This window comes from Octodon degus, unplaced genomic scaffold (assembly GCF_000260255.1).
Source record: "Octodon degus isolate 3935 unplaced genomic scaffold, OctDeg1.0 scaffold00211, whole genome shotgun sequence".
NCBI classification, from domain to species: domain Eukaryota; kingdom Metazoa; phylum Chordata; class Mammalia; order Rodentia; family Octodontidae; genus Octodon; species Octodon degus.
Window position 1 is genome coordinate 1,901,218 of NW_004524787.1, and position 13,082 is coordinate 1,914,299.

The 13,082-nt window shown below is 39.0% G+C and overlaps 1 protein-coding gene and 1 pseudogene across 8 annotated transcripts in view; both read right to left on the minus strand.

The window, feature by feature from the left end:
• The window catches only part of Arhgef9 (Cdc42 guanine nucleotide exchange factor 9), a 265,414-nt gene that overhangs the window by 76,872 nt on the left and 175,460 nt on the right, over positions 1–13,082 (minus strand). The gene's annotated exons all lie outside the window — the stretch shown is intronic.
• Positions 10,804–13,082, minus strand: part of LOC101588454 — a 3,298-nt pseudogene continuing 1,019 nt past the window's right edge.

Genomic DNA, 13,082 nt, shown 5'->3' on the forward strand with positions numbered 1-13,082 from the left:
GTCTACATTCCCACCAAGAGTGGAGAAGGGTTCCTTTTTCCCCACAATCTCTCCAACATTTGTTGTTGGTTGATTCACTTATGATAGCCATTCTTTCTTATGTGAGATGGTATCTCAGTGTTGTTTTAATTTGCATTTCATGAATGGCTAATGATGTGGAGCCTTTTTTCCCCTATTAATTCGCTTCCTTAATTTCGTCTTCTGAGAACTGGGGGTTCATCTCAGATGCCCATTTCTGGACTGGGTCTTTAAATTTTGGGGCCCTAATATTTTTAGTTCTTTATAAAGACTAGACAGCAGACCTTTGTTTGCTTATTAATCCTGATTTTTTTCAAAATTTGTGGGTTGTCTTTTCACTTTGTTGGTAATTTATTTAGACATGCAAAAGATTCTCAAGGAGAGGAGGTCCCCGTTATTAATTATTTCCAGTATTATCCATGCGATTTGATTTGTGTTAATGAATTGTGCCTGACCCAATGTCTTCAAAAGTTCGTCCTACTATCTCTTTCAAGAGATTTAGTGTTTCTGTTTTAATGTTTAGATCTTTAATCCATTTTGACTTTGGCTTAGTGTATGGTGATAGACGTGGGTCAAGTTTTGGTTTTCGGCATCTAGAGAGCCTGTTGTTCCAGCACCATTTAATAAAGAAGGTGTCTTTCTTCCAGCAAGCATGTTTGGCCCGTTTACTGAAGATAAAGTGGCTGAGTGTGTTAGTAGGTACTTATGCATCTTCCTATCTACTGTCTTGATCCATAGATCTACTTTGTTGCCAATACCATGCTGATTCTATCACAGGAGCTTTGTAATATAATTTCAGGTCAGGAATTGTAATGCCTCCTGCCTTTTCTTTGTTTCTCAGCAATGCCTTTGAAATTCTAGGCATTTTCTTGTTCCAAAAAAGTTTAGAAAGTTTTCTGTAGCTCTGTGAGGTATGTTGATAGTAGTTTGATAGGGATTGCATTAAATCTATACAGCAATTTTGGGAGTATGGCCATCTTCACAGTGTTGGTTCTTCCTATTTAGGAACAGGGACTATCTTTCCATTTTTGGAAATCCTCTACAATCTCTTCTTTCAGAGTACTGTAATTTTCCTTGAAAAGATATTTGATTGTTTAGTTAGATTAATTCCAAGGTATTTCGTTTTACTCAGTGATATTGTAAAAGGTATCATTTCTATAATTTCCCTCTCAGTGTGTCTGTTATCTGTGTAGAGGAATGCTATTGACTTTGGGTATTGATTTATATCCTGCTATGCTACTGAATTTGTGTGTCAATTCTAGTAGCTTCTTGATGGAGTTTTTTTGGTCTTCCAAGGAAAGTATGTCATCTGAAAATAATGATAGTTTAACTTTTTCTTTACCTATTCTTATTCCTCTTATTTGTCTTTCTTATCTAGTGGCTCTAGCTAGTGATTCCAGAACTATATTGAATAGGAGTGGTGACAGAGGATGTCCTTGTCTTGTACCAGATCTGATAGTAAAAGATTTCAGTTATTTCCCATTTAGAATCATGTTAGCTATTGGGTTGTAATAGATGGCTTTTACCAGATTGAAGTAGATGGCTTTTACCATTTATTCCAATTTTCTGTAGTACTTTGAACATGAATGAGTGTTGGACTTTTTCAAAAGCCTTTTCTGCATCAGTTGAGATGATTATGTAATTTTTAGATGTGGCTCTATTGATATATTGTATTACTTTTATGGATTTGTGTATATTGAATCATCCTTGCCTCCACTGGATGAATCCTACCTGGTCATGTAGTATAATCTTCTTGGTGATTTTCTGTATTCCATTTGCTAGGATTTTATTGAGGATTTTTGCATCAATGTTCATGAGGGAGATTGGCCTGTAGTTCTTTTTTTACTTGTGTGTTTCCCTGGTTTTGGTATCAGTATAATACTTGCCTCCAGGAATGATTTTGGGAGGATTGCTTCCTTTTCAACTTCATTGAGAAGTCTGAGGAGTATAGGGATGATATCTTCTGTAAATATCTTGTGGAATTCAGCTGTGAATCCATCAGGACCTGGACTTCTCTTTGTCGGTAGTTTTTTTTATTACATTTTATATTTCATTGGCTGTTATTGGGTTGAGAGTTGTTATCTTCTTGATTCAGTTTTGGTAATTTGAACCTTTCTCAGAATCTGTCCATTTCTTCTGTGTCTTCTATTCTGTGAGAGTAAAGATTCTCAAAGTAGGTATTGAGAATCTACTGAATGTCCAATGGGTCTGTGGGAATTACCCTTTTTCATTCCTTATTTCTTTTTTTTATTTTATTTTTTTATTTCCTCTTTTGATGTGGTTAGCTTGGATCTTTTCAATTTTATTTAATCAATCAATGATCCAGCTTTTTTATTCTCTAATTCTTTGAACTTTTTTCTTCATCTCAACTGAATTAGTTTCTGCTCTAATCTTTATGATTTCTTCCTGTCTTTGGGATTTGGGTTTGGTTTGCTCTTTTGTAGATACTGGAGGTACAACATAAGGGTGTATATTTGTTGTCCTTCTGTTTTCCTAATGTGAAAATTCACAGCTATAAATTTCCCTCCGAGAACTGCTTTAATCGCATCCCATAAATTCCAATAAGTAGTGTTTGAATTTTCATTGAATTGTAGATATTGTTGAATTTCTTGTTTAATTTCATCTGTGACTCATTGGTCGCTGAGAAGTCTTTTTTTTACTGTTTCTTTGTCAATAAAATGATCTTTTTTATTTTCTTTTTTTCCCCACAACTCCACTGAGAAACAAATAGCAATGAGAAAGTCTCAAACCCAATCAACAGGACAGCCCCAACAACCAACACACTGCATACATTCTTCCCAGTGATCAATCACTGCACAAGATGGGGACACAACATCCCATCCACAAACATCATTAGAACAAATCCCTCTATGCATCAAGAGAATGCAACCACATATCTATCCCAACCATCTTGAATATACAGATAAAAAATGGACATTCATCTGCATCCCCATATTTCTTTAAGTTCTGTTATTTGAACATCATAGGTGTGCCAACTCAGCACAACATTCCAAAAGAGTCCAGTAGTCCACAATAGCACTGGGCCCTCCACTTCACTAGCAATGCCAGAAACCACTGACCTGAGTCCTCCACAGCCCAACGCAACAGCATGGCTTTACCTCTTATACTTCGCTCCAATACTTTTCTGCTGGATGGTTAAGACCAAGGTAAAGCAGGACCTATACAACAAGAGTTGCATCCCTTGGGTCTGACAAGGCCAGTGAAATCTCCCCAGGATCCATCCTGAGATCCTATACCTCAGACTGTGGAACTCTTGTCAGTGTCAGCCATGTGGACGAGCCACAGTCATTACCTGGCCAACGTGCTCTCTGCGAAAGACCGAGAGGATGCCCTCTCTCCATGTGGCTCTCCCCAGGCACACTCCACATCATTGATCACCCTCCTCCTTGGCCTGACAATCTCCCTATCAGAAAATCTGGGACACAACCGAGTCACATGACGCCACAGCACAAGATCTCATATGTTCCGAGTCTTAACTGACCCTGGAAGGCCAGGGCCAAAATGCTGGCTTTCCTTGCAGTCCTCCCCTCCCTCCAATTTTGGTCTGCACACTTAGGCTGTCAACCCTCCAGAAAACAAGCCCATTGTTACTACCATACAAACTAGGCTGCCAAGCTCAACCTCACTATCTGTCTGAATATCAAATATCTTAGGCATAACATGGAACAGGTATTTTTCATAAAGTATTGATACATTGAACTTTAAGTCCCTACAGAATATGATAAAAAATCTAAAAATTAGAATATATTTTAAAAAATAAGCATAAAGAATTATATAATTTTTTGTTTTTATTTATTTTTATTTTTTTCAAAGTTTTATTGATAAACAGATAGCAATGAGACAGTTTCAAATCAAATCAGAAGTACAGTTTCAACAAATAATACACTGCATATATTCTTCTTAGTGATTAATTGCTGTACAAGATACGGACTTGTGATCCTATTCACAAACACCATTAGAACAAATCATTCTATTCGTTAAGAGAATGCAACTATATATCTATCCTAACCACTTTGAATACACAGATACAAAATGGACATTCATCAGTATACCCCATTTTTCCTAAATTCCGTTATTGAATATTATAGGTGTGTAAACTCAGCAAAATATTCTAAAAGAGTCCAGTAGCCCATAATAGCATTGGGTCTTATATTTAACTGGCAATGTCAGAAATTATTGACCTGAGTACCCCACAGCTGAACATAACAGTATGACTTTATTTCCTACATTTCGTCTTCATACTTTTCTACTGGATGGTTAATTCTTATGTTTACACATAAGTCCAAAAATCTAATCATATACAACCTTGAAGCAGGAGAGTCCCACAACATTCTTTTTCCTGTCTCTTGCCTTCATTCACCACCCTCTTCTTTTTGAACAATCATCTACCTGAGAGACAGCACTGTAGTATTGTTTTCCATCCTTTGACTTTCAGCCTATGAATTTCTTTATGAGTTAAGTGTGTTTCTTGTGTATAGAATATTTTTGGATCTTGTTTCCTAATCTACTATGCCAGGCTATTTTTTTAATTGGTGAATTGAGTCCATTTACATGTATGGCTATAATTGAGATGTTTTGAATTATGGTCATCATGTTATATACCTGCTGTTTACTCTTTTTTCTCCTGTGTTTAATTGTTTGAGCTATTTAGTGTGTTCCTCCTGTTCTCACTCATGGAGTTCTGATAATTTATTCCCTCTCTAGATCATCCTTTAGTAGTCTGTGTAGGGTTGGCTTTGTCATCATGAAATTCTTTAGTTGTTCTTTGTCATGGAAGTATTACATTCCTCCACCAAACTTGAAAGAGTTTTCCAGGGTATAGTAGTCTGGTCTGGAGTTTGTTTTCATAGGACTTGAAGTACTCTGCTCTGTGCTCTTCTTTCCTTCATGGTTAGTTAAGAGAATTCTGCATTATTCTGATGGGTTTTCCTTTAAATGTGATCTGTTTCTTTTCCCTAGTGACTTTCAGTATATTGTTCTTGTGCTGCATTTCTCGGATCTTGACTATTATATGTCTCAGTGTGTTTTTAATTGGGTTGAAGTGATTTGGTGTTCTGTATGCTTCGGTTACCTGAATGTCAGATTGTTTCCTCATATTTGGGAAGGTTTCTGCTATTATTTCTGCTCATACTGTTTTTATATTATTTGTATTGAATCCTTCTTTCTCATGGATACCTATTAGTCTCACATTGTTCATCTTTGTATCATCTTTCAGGTGATGAATTTTTTTCTGCATCGTAGTTGTTTTTAAGAGATATTTTGTTACTTTTTCACTAGCTGCACCAGTGTCTTCAAGATCTGAAACTTTATCTTCACTTTCACTGAAACGATTTTTTAAGATTGTGATTGAGAATTTGAGTTCCTCTATATCTCTTTGACTCTGCTTCATGCGATCTATTTCTTTACTGTATTGTTCATTCAAGGATGCATCATTTTTTTAACTCTCCTCTATTTTTTCCATGTCCTTCTTCAGAAACATTTATTAATCTTTTACTACAGAAATATTATTTCTAACCTGATTTCCACTATATGTTTCTGCATTTGATTCTTTCCTTCAGATGCTGTTTATTTAGAGATTTCTTTTTCTATTTCAGGGTTATTTCTGATCTGAGTTCTTCTCTACCTTTCTGCTGTCATTTCTTTACTTCAGACACTATTGATTCAGACATTTCAGTTGTTTCATTCCCAATTTCTTCTGTGCTAGTGTCCTCTGCACTTTTTTTGGTTGGGCTCCAGGCCTTAGATTTCATCTTGCTCCTTCTCTTTGTTATTTAGTATAGCCCTGTCCTCTGACCTTTGTTGTAGAGCTTTGGTGCAGTTGTAACCTTAGCACTCACTGAAATTTGAGTGCAGTTCTACTAAGTTTGAGTTCATCCAGATGTTCGTGGCTTGGGTATAGCTGCTGTGCTCAACTCCTTCTTGCTACAGCCCTTGGAATTGAACCTGTTGTTCACATCTGGCTAGATGTTTTGCTCCTGGATTAGTTGGATGGTTCTGGTGCCTAGTCTTTCTGCAAGGAACTTCGGGTGCAGAGTTTCACCCCAGGTTTGTATGCCAGGCCTGTCCTGGGTTTGGCGATGTCTAGGTTGTGCAGGGAAGTGCTGAAGCTCTCCCACACTTTTGCAGGGCCTGGGCTTGGTCTGGTCTGGATAGGTCCGGAGAGTGCGGTGGAAGTTGTCACTCATGCAGTGGTCTTGGGCTGGCTCCGGAGGGGTGCAGGGTTCCAGAGAGCATGGGGGAAGGTCTCACTCACGTGGTGAGCCTTTACTTGGTCCGAAGAAGTCCAGTGGGAGCTGTGGAGCACAGAAGCTCTCCCACACACTCGAGACTTGTAGATTTAATAGCTAAATTTAGTAGCATAACAGGATTCAAAGCCAACCCTCAAAACTGCATAGCATTTCCATATACAAACAACGAATGCACCACATGAGTATTTATGGAACCCATGTCTTTCACAATAACACCCCAAAAAATGAAATACTTAGGAATCAATTTCACAAGGAAAGCAAAAAGATTTTTACAGTGAAAATTATAGTACTCTGAAAAAAGATCAAAGAGGTTTCCCAAAATGGAATTTTGCAGGGTACATCAATCTAGGTTGAAAGTTCTTTTCTTTTTATTTTTAAATGTAATTAGTACAGGGTCTATAGTGTCTCACTACACAGATTGGACTTGTAGTGATTCTCCTGTTTTCAGCTTCCCAAGAGCTGAGATTACAAGTGCTCTCCACCACACCCAGTCTCAATCGCCGTCTCAGTGTGCTCCATGGGCAGAGCCAGTACAGCACACTGGGGACTGAACCCCAGTTCCAGCATCTGTCTAAGGAGGTCCTTTAATCTGCTGAGCTATATGGCTGGCCCTGGAAGTTGTTTTCTTTCAGGACCTGAAATACTTCACTGCAAGCTCTTGACTTGATGGTGTGTGTTTAGAAATCTGCCGGGATTCTGATGGACTTTCTATCAGAAACTGATTACCTACAATGGAAAGCCCATCAGAATGGGCTTCCATAGACTTACTTTCTAATGCATTTAAATTACATTGTAAATATTGTCTAATTTATGGTTCAGTTTCATTCATGACCCATTTATTGTTTCAGAAAGTATTTAGTTTCCATCTGTTTACTGAATTTTTACTTTTTCTTTTGTGAATATTCTAGTTTCATTGCACTATAGTCAGATAATATGGTTGGGATAATTTTGAGTTTTTTACATTTACTTAAACATGTTTTATGTGCTAGCACATGATCTATTTTTGAGAACATTCCACATGCAGCTGAAAAAAATGTGTATTGTGATGCTTTGGGGTGGAACTCCAGAAAAATCTATTAAGTCTATTTCTTCACAATTTTAACTTAGTTCTACTATTTCTTTGCTCATTTTTTTTGCATATTTGATCTATCTTTTTGTGTCAGTGGGGTATTACAGTATCCCAATACAATTATGTTGTTACTCCTCAGATTTTTCTTTTTCTTTTTTTTTTTTTTTTGTAATACTGCTGATTGAACTCAGGACCCTGACTTCATCAGATTTTTCATGTTTTAAAATCTGTCTTATATGGTTGTATGCTACTACTTTGGGAGCATAATATTTATAATTGTTATCTCTTTCTCTTACAGTTTTTCCTTAATAAGTACGTAGCAATTTTCTTTGTCTCTTTTAAACACATTTCGTTTGTTGTTGACACTGTCAGCAAGCAGATTAGCTACTCCTGCTTTTTTCTGGGTTCTTCTCGCAAGGAGTATTTGTTTTCCATATTCTGACATTCAGTCTATTAATATCTTTTGAGTTAAATATGCTTCTTGGATGCAACATATTGTTGAATTTTGTTTCTTTACCCACTCTACCAGTCTACTTCTTTTTCTTGATGAATTAAGGCCATTTATGTTGATAGTTATAACTGGTATGTATTGGCTTGTCTTTGTATGTTATTTTCCTATTGTAGGCTCACTACTTTTCACCTTTGCTTTATTTCTTGCTCTGCTTGGTTGTTCTCTTCTGTTGTTTTTGAAGTTGTGGTCAGCTTTGTCTCTTCCTAAAATGTCTGTCAGTATTCTTTGTAAGGTTGGTTTGGTTGTCATCAATTTTTTCAGTTATTTTTTGCAATGGAAATATCTAATCTCTCCACTAAATTGGACATATAGTTTTGCAGGATACATCAACCTGGGTTGAAAGTTGTTTTCTTTCAGGACCCCAAATATCTCACTGCAAGCTCTTCTTGATTTGATGATCTGTGTTGAGAAATCTGCCATGATTCTGATAGGCTCTCTGTTATAGGTAATCTGTTTCTTTTCTCCAACAGCTTTTAATATTTTGATCTTTTGCTCAGCTTCTAGAATCTTGAGCATTATATGTCTGGGTGACTATTTATTTTGATTATGGCTAACTGAACTTCTATGCAACTCAGTTATCTATATGTCAGATTCTTTTCCCATGCATGGGAAATTTTCTGCTACTATTTCTGCAAAAATTGTTTTTATAATTTTAAAAAAAAATTATTCAGGCTTGTCTGTCAGATTCTCAGCTGTGATATGGTTGGGCAAGACCAGACCCACAACAGTCACACCAATTACAGGCATTACATAAACATGCTAGGTTTTTAGTGAACTACTGCACCTAGCTACCCTATTGTGCCCTTTGTACCAGATGACCAAAAGGGACACAACATGGGGCTGGACAGATGCAGCGGAAGCTGATTGCTGGATTGAAACAGGGCTGTTGCACAGATGCAAACCCTGTGAGTCATTGACCTTCACCTGCCATTTATCCTAAATGCAAATGAGAGATTTGGCTGGGGCCTATGGGAAAACGAAAACACCCTGTTGGGTTTTGGTCACAGCTGTGAGAGGGAGCTGAGCGCTGGTAGTCCCTGATTGAAAAACGGCAGCGCTGTTCACTGCTCTGATGTTTGTGAGGAATCACAGGACAGATAGAGGGCTGCGCATGGATGTGGATAGGTCACCACATCCATAGGCCTCTTTCTCAGTGGCCTGTTGGCAGCTGAAATGAAAACTGTCCAGCCCAGTACAGAAGTACTCTGGTTGAAACTGGGACAGGTCAAGCCAATGGGCAGTTGCGGGCAGTGTGACTGCTTATGGTACCTAAAAGGCCCCCTGCATGTGTGCACAGACAGTTGGGCCACCTTAAGGGGGCTGATGCTCTGGCTGCCAGCTTGGGTAGCTCAGGAGTGACATAGAGGGCACCATCCCTGTTGGGTGCCAAGTTATGGTGAGATATGTGGGAGCATGGCCAAAAAGCTGACTCTGTCTTGGGACATAAGCCCCTCTTCTCTCTGGGAAATGACTTAACAGGTGCCTTGATCAGGCATTGCAGTGGCTGGCCATTAGAAATAACATCTGACCAGGGTCAAGGACTATAGACTTGGCCCTCCAGATTGAAGCCCTTTGTCAACATATGGCCCAGACCTTAAATGTTACCTGCCAGGCTCTGATGTTTATGGCTAAAACTCTTTCAATAAAAAAAGTGTTTTTGCAAAAAAAATTATTCATTTATTTATGTGTGTGTGAGTGTGTGTGTGTGTGTGTGTGTGTGTGTGTCCAGCTCAGCCCACCAGGGGGCAGGGCTGGCTGGCATGTGGTGCTAGGGGATTGAACCGTGGTCCCTGTGCTCTGCCAAGCTTGTTCTAAGTAGGTGCTTTAGATCACTGAGCCATCTCACCAGCCCATATAACTTTTGTATTATCGTTAGATGTTTCATTGATACCTGTTAGTCTTATATTATTTTCCTTTGCATCATCTTGCAGCTGCTGCATTGCTATTTCCTGGTTTCTCATTTTTTTTTAAAAGAAAAAAACTATTTACTTATTATGTATTTAGTACGGGGTCTACAGGGTCTCACTACACAAATCAGACTCGTAATCATAGTGATACTCCTATTTTCAGCCTCCCAAACACTGGGTTTATAGGCGCACGCCACCACATTCAGTCTCAATTGCTGTAACAGTGTGACTCAGGGGTGGGGCCAGCACAGCACCCTGGGGATCAGCCTAAGCAGAGGTGCATCTGCCTAAGCAGGCACTTTAATCTCCTGGGCTATCTGGTCGATCCTGGTTTCTCATTTTTAAGAGATGTTTTCTTTCATGTTCACTAGCTGCAATGCTGTCTTCAAGGTCTGAAGTTCTGTTTTCTGTTTCATTCAAATGGCATTGCCAGCTTTCAATGGAATTCTTAATGTCCCAGATATCTGTTTGAACTTGTTTCATGCATTCTAAGTTTTTGTAATGTTCTTTCGATGTTTCCACCATTTTACTATTCCCTTCTATGTTTTACCTGTGTCTTCCTTAGATGTATTGAACAATTCTTCAATGATTGCTGTCATTTCTTCTTTTATGTGAGAGATAATTTCTGATATGATTTCCTTCACAGCCGGATACAATTGTTTCTTTACTTCAGTTGCTATCCTCTCAGACATTACAGGTGTGTGACTTCCAAATTCGTCTATGAACTTGTCTCCTGGATTGTTTTGAGTGGGCTAGACATCTGAGATCACCTTTTGTTCCATCATTTTGTCATTTTTTCAGTTATGGTAGATGGGCAGGGTGCAGGTCAGCAAGGCTCTCTGGGGAGTGGGAGGGCAGGAAATGCTCAGCAAAGCTCCTGCTGTGTGAGGTTCAATGTGGTTTCTACATCATTAAGGAAAAGGGGGCAAGCCACAGTTCAAGAAGGATCCAGTGATGACGAGTGAAGGCTGAATTTCTGTAAGACTCTTTTTTAAAAACATTTTGGCAAGAGAGTACTAGACCAGTTTATTAGCTTTTCAAAATGCTGTTGTAGACCTGATAAATGTATTGAGAGACTTCAGGAGCTCTACATTTCAGTGGCAGCATTTAATTGGGGTTTCTTGGCTGGATACATAGTTCAGCCAAAAATCTAAATGCCATTAGTGAGCTTTAGTGATTGGTACAGCATGTCCTGCCCTTCCATTTTTCCTCTCGGCAATAGTATAAATATGCTGGGAACAGTGCCAGCATCTAAGTGGAATTCCTTAATCTGAAATTGGAGTTCATTTTCATCGGGAATATCCTTCCATGTTGCCAGGAAAACTTGGGGCTCCATTTTGAAATCTACAAAAAGCACATTGAATGGGATGAGGCAGCTGAAGTATAAGACATCAATATTGTTTTTAACAGCCACCTGAAGGTAACTCAGTGGTTCCATCTTCACGATTGGGCCCAAGGTGTTGAGAGACAGGGAGACATCAATGCTTTTGTATGGCATCAGTCGTGTATGGGTGGCCAGAGGAGCACTTGGGATGACACAAAAGCTATTTCTTGTTAAACTGGATTGCAAAGTCTGTCATATGCTTCAGACCTTTGTTGGTGAAATTCATTTCCACATAGATATGCCCTTGATGGTGAATAAATGTTCTTAAAATCTTCAAGCCTTTAGACTTTGCTGCAGGTAGCCTGACAGCCTCAGGACCCACGTGTCCACAAGGAGACATGCCTATCCCAGTGGAGAGTTCAAACAGGTCATTTAGGCCACTACTGACTACTGCAGCAGTTGGTGAGAAAGCAAAAATTGCAGACACTGACGATGGGATGAAAGACTGTCCAACCAGACTATCTAGTCCTCCTCCCAAGAGAGCCACTGCTCCCATCTGCATGGAAGACACCTGTGGCACACTGAGTGGTGGACCAAGGTCAAGATTTGAAAGGTCCTCAAGAAGGTCGCGTTGAGAGAGGATAACCTGGGGCTGTTCCAGGTTAGTTGTAGAGGTGCTGTGAACAGGATTGTCATTTGCCTCAGTGCTCCCATGATGAATTGGCTAGTGTTTGAGATGGATCCTTTGACTCCCTTTCAGAAAACCATTGGGAGGCTTATGATACACAGAGGCAAAAAAAAAACCAATTTGGCAGATCAGCTCATCCAACAGAGTTGGCTCAATAAGGCCAATTTCCTTAGGGATTAGCAGCTTCTCAGACAAGACTACTTCTTTGGTTGTCACTGGGTCAGTTTAGAGAAGGCTCCAAAAAATATATCCCTGATATCAAAGGTCAGGATAATCAGAATATTATGTTGCCAAATTCAAGACCTGTTGGACAAACTCCTGTGTTTCCGATGGGTTTTTGCAAAATAGCTTCACTATGGCAGAAAGCAGAGTGAGCTGGATTTGGGTACTTTCATCATGAAAACCCTACAAGAAGCTCTCTAGTAGCTCATCTGCATTGGCAATTCTTTCAGCATATTCTCCCACAATGCAAATTATGGCTGTTTGTGCATCTGGCTCATCCTGTGAGTCTAAGTTCTCACAGAGGGTGGCAATAATGCTTTCATACTTGTTGGGGTATTTGCGGAAGATATCTTTGATGACAATTGCGTCTTGGACCACATAATTTACTTTGGTCTGGATAAGATCAAGTAATGTGCTTCCACAACATTCTGTAGATTGTTCCACCTTGATAGCACATCACCTAATGGCCTTCACAGTTTTGCAAACAAAGACAACATCCACCTCAGTAGCATATTCCTTCAGTTCTGCCAGAACCTGAGCAATGTTCTCTTGGGTGAATCATGATGTCCAACTGCTCTAGTTTAACATAGAGGGGATCACTGTATTTCACAACAAGACTTTGACTTCCTGCTTTAATATTTCAGCCTTTTTCGGGATAATTAAGGTGATGTTACTCAGGGCAACATACTGCACTTCTGGCTTCTCAGACAGCAAAGTAAAAAGTGGAAGAAATAACATCTTCAGTAGCATATTGCAGTAGTAGGAGTCCTTGGACAACAATTCTGGAAATTACATTAGTTCTTTTACTGCTGAAAGTACCACAGCCGAGTTGGTATGGGATAATCGGGGAGTTACCCGCTCACAGATGCTCTGAGCTTCCTGATCATCTTTAGGGTTATAATTAGAGAAAAAAAAGATTATAATTAGACAGGCAGTCCAGGATGTAAATCTGTTCCCCTCAGTGCCTTCATTCATAGCTGTCAGCAGCTTATTAATGTTATGTGGTTTCAAATTGAGTAAGTTGCTGTTTGGGTGAGACTTACTAATTATTTCTTCTTCTTTCTTCTTCTTCTT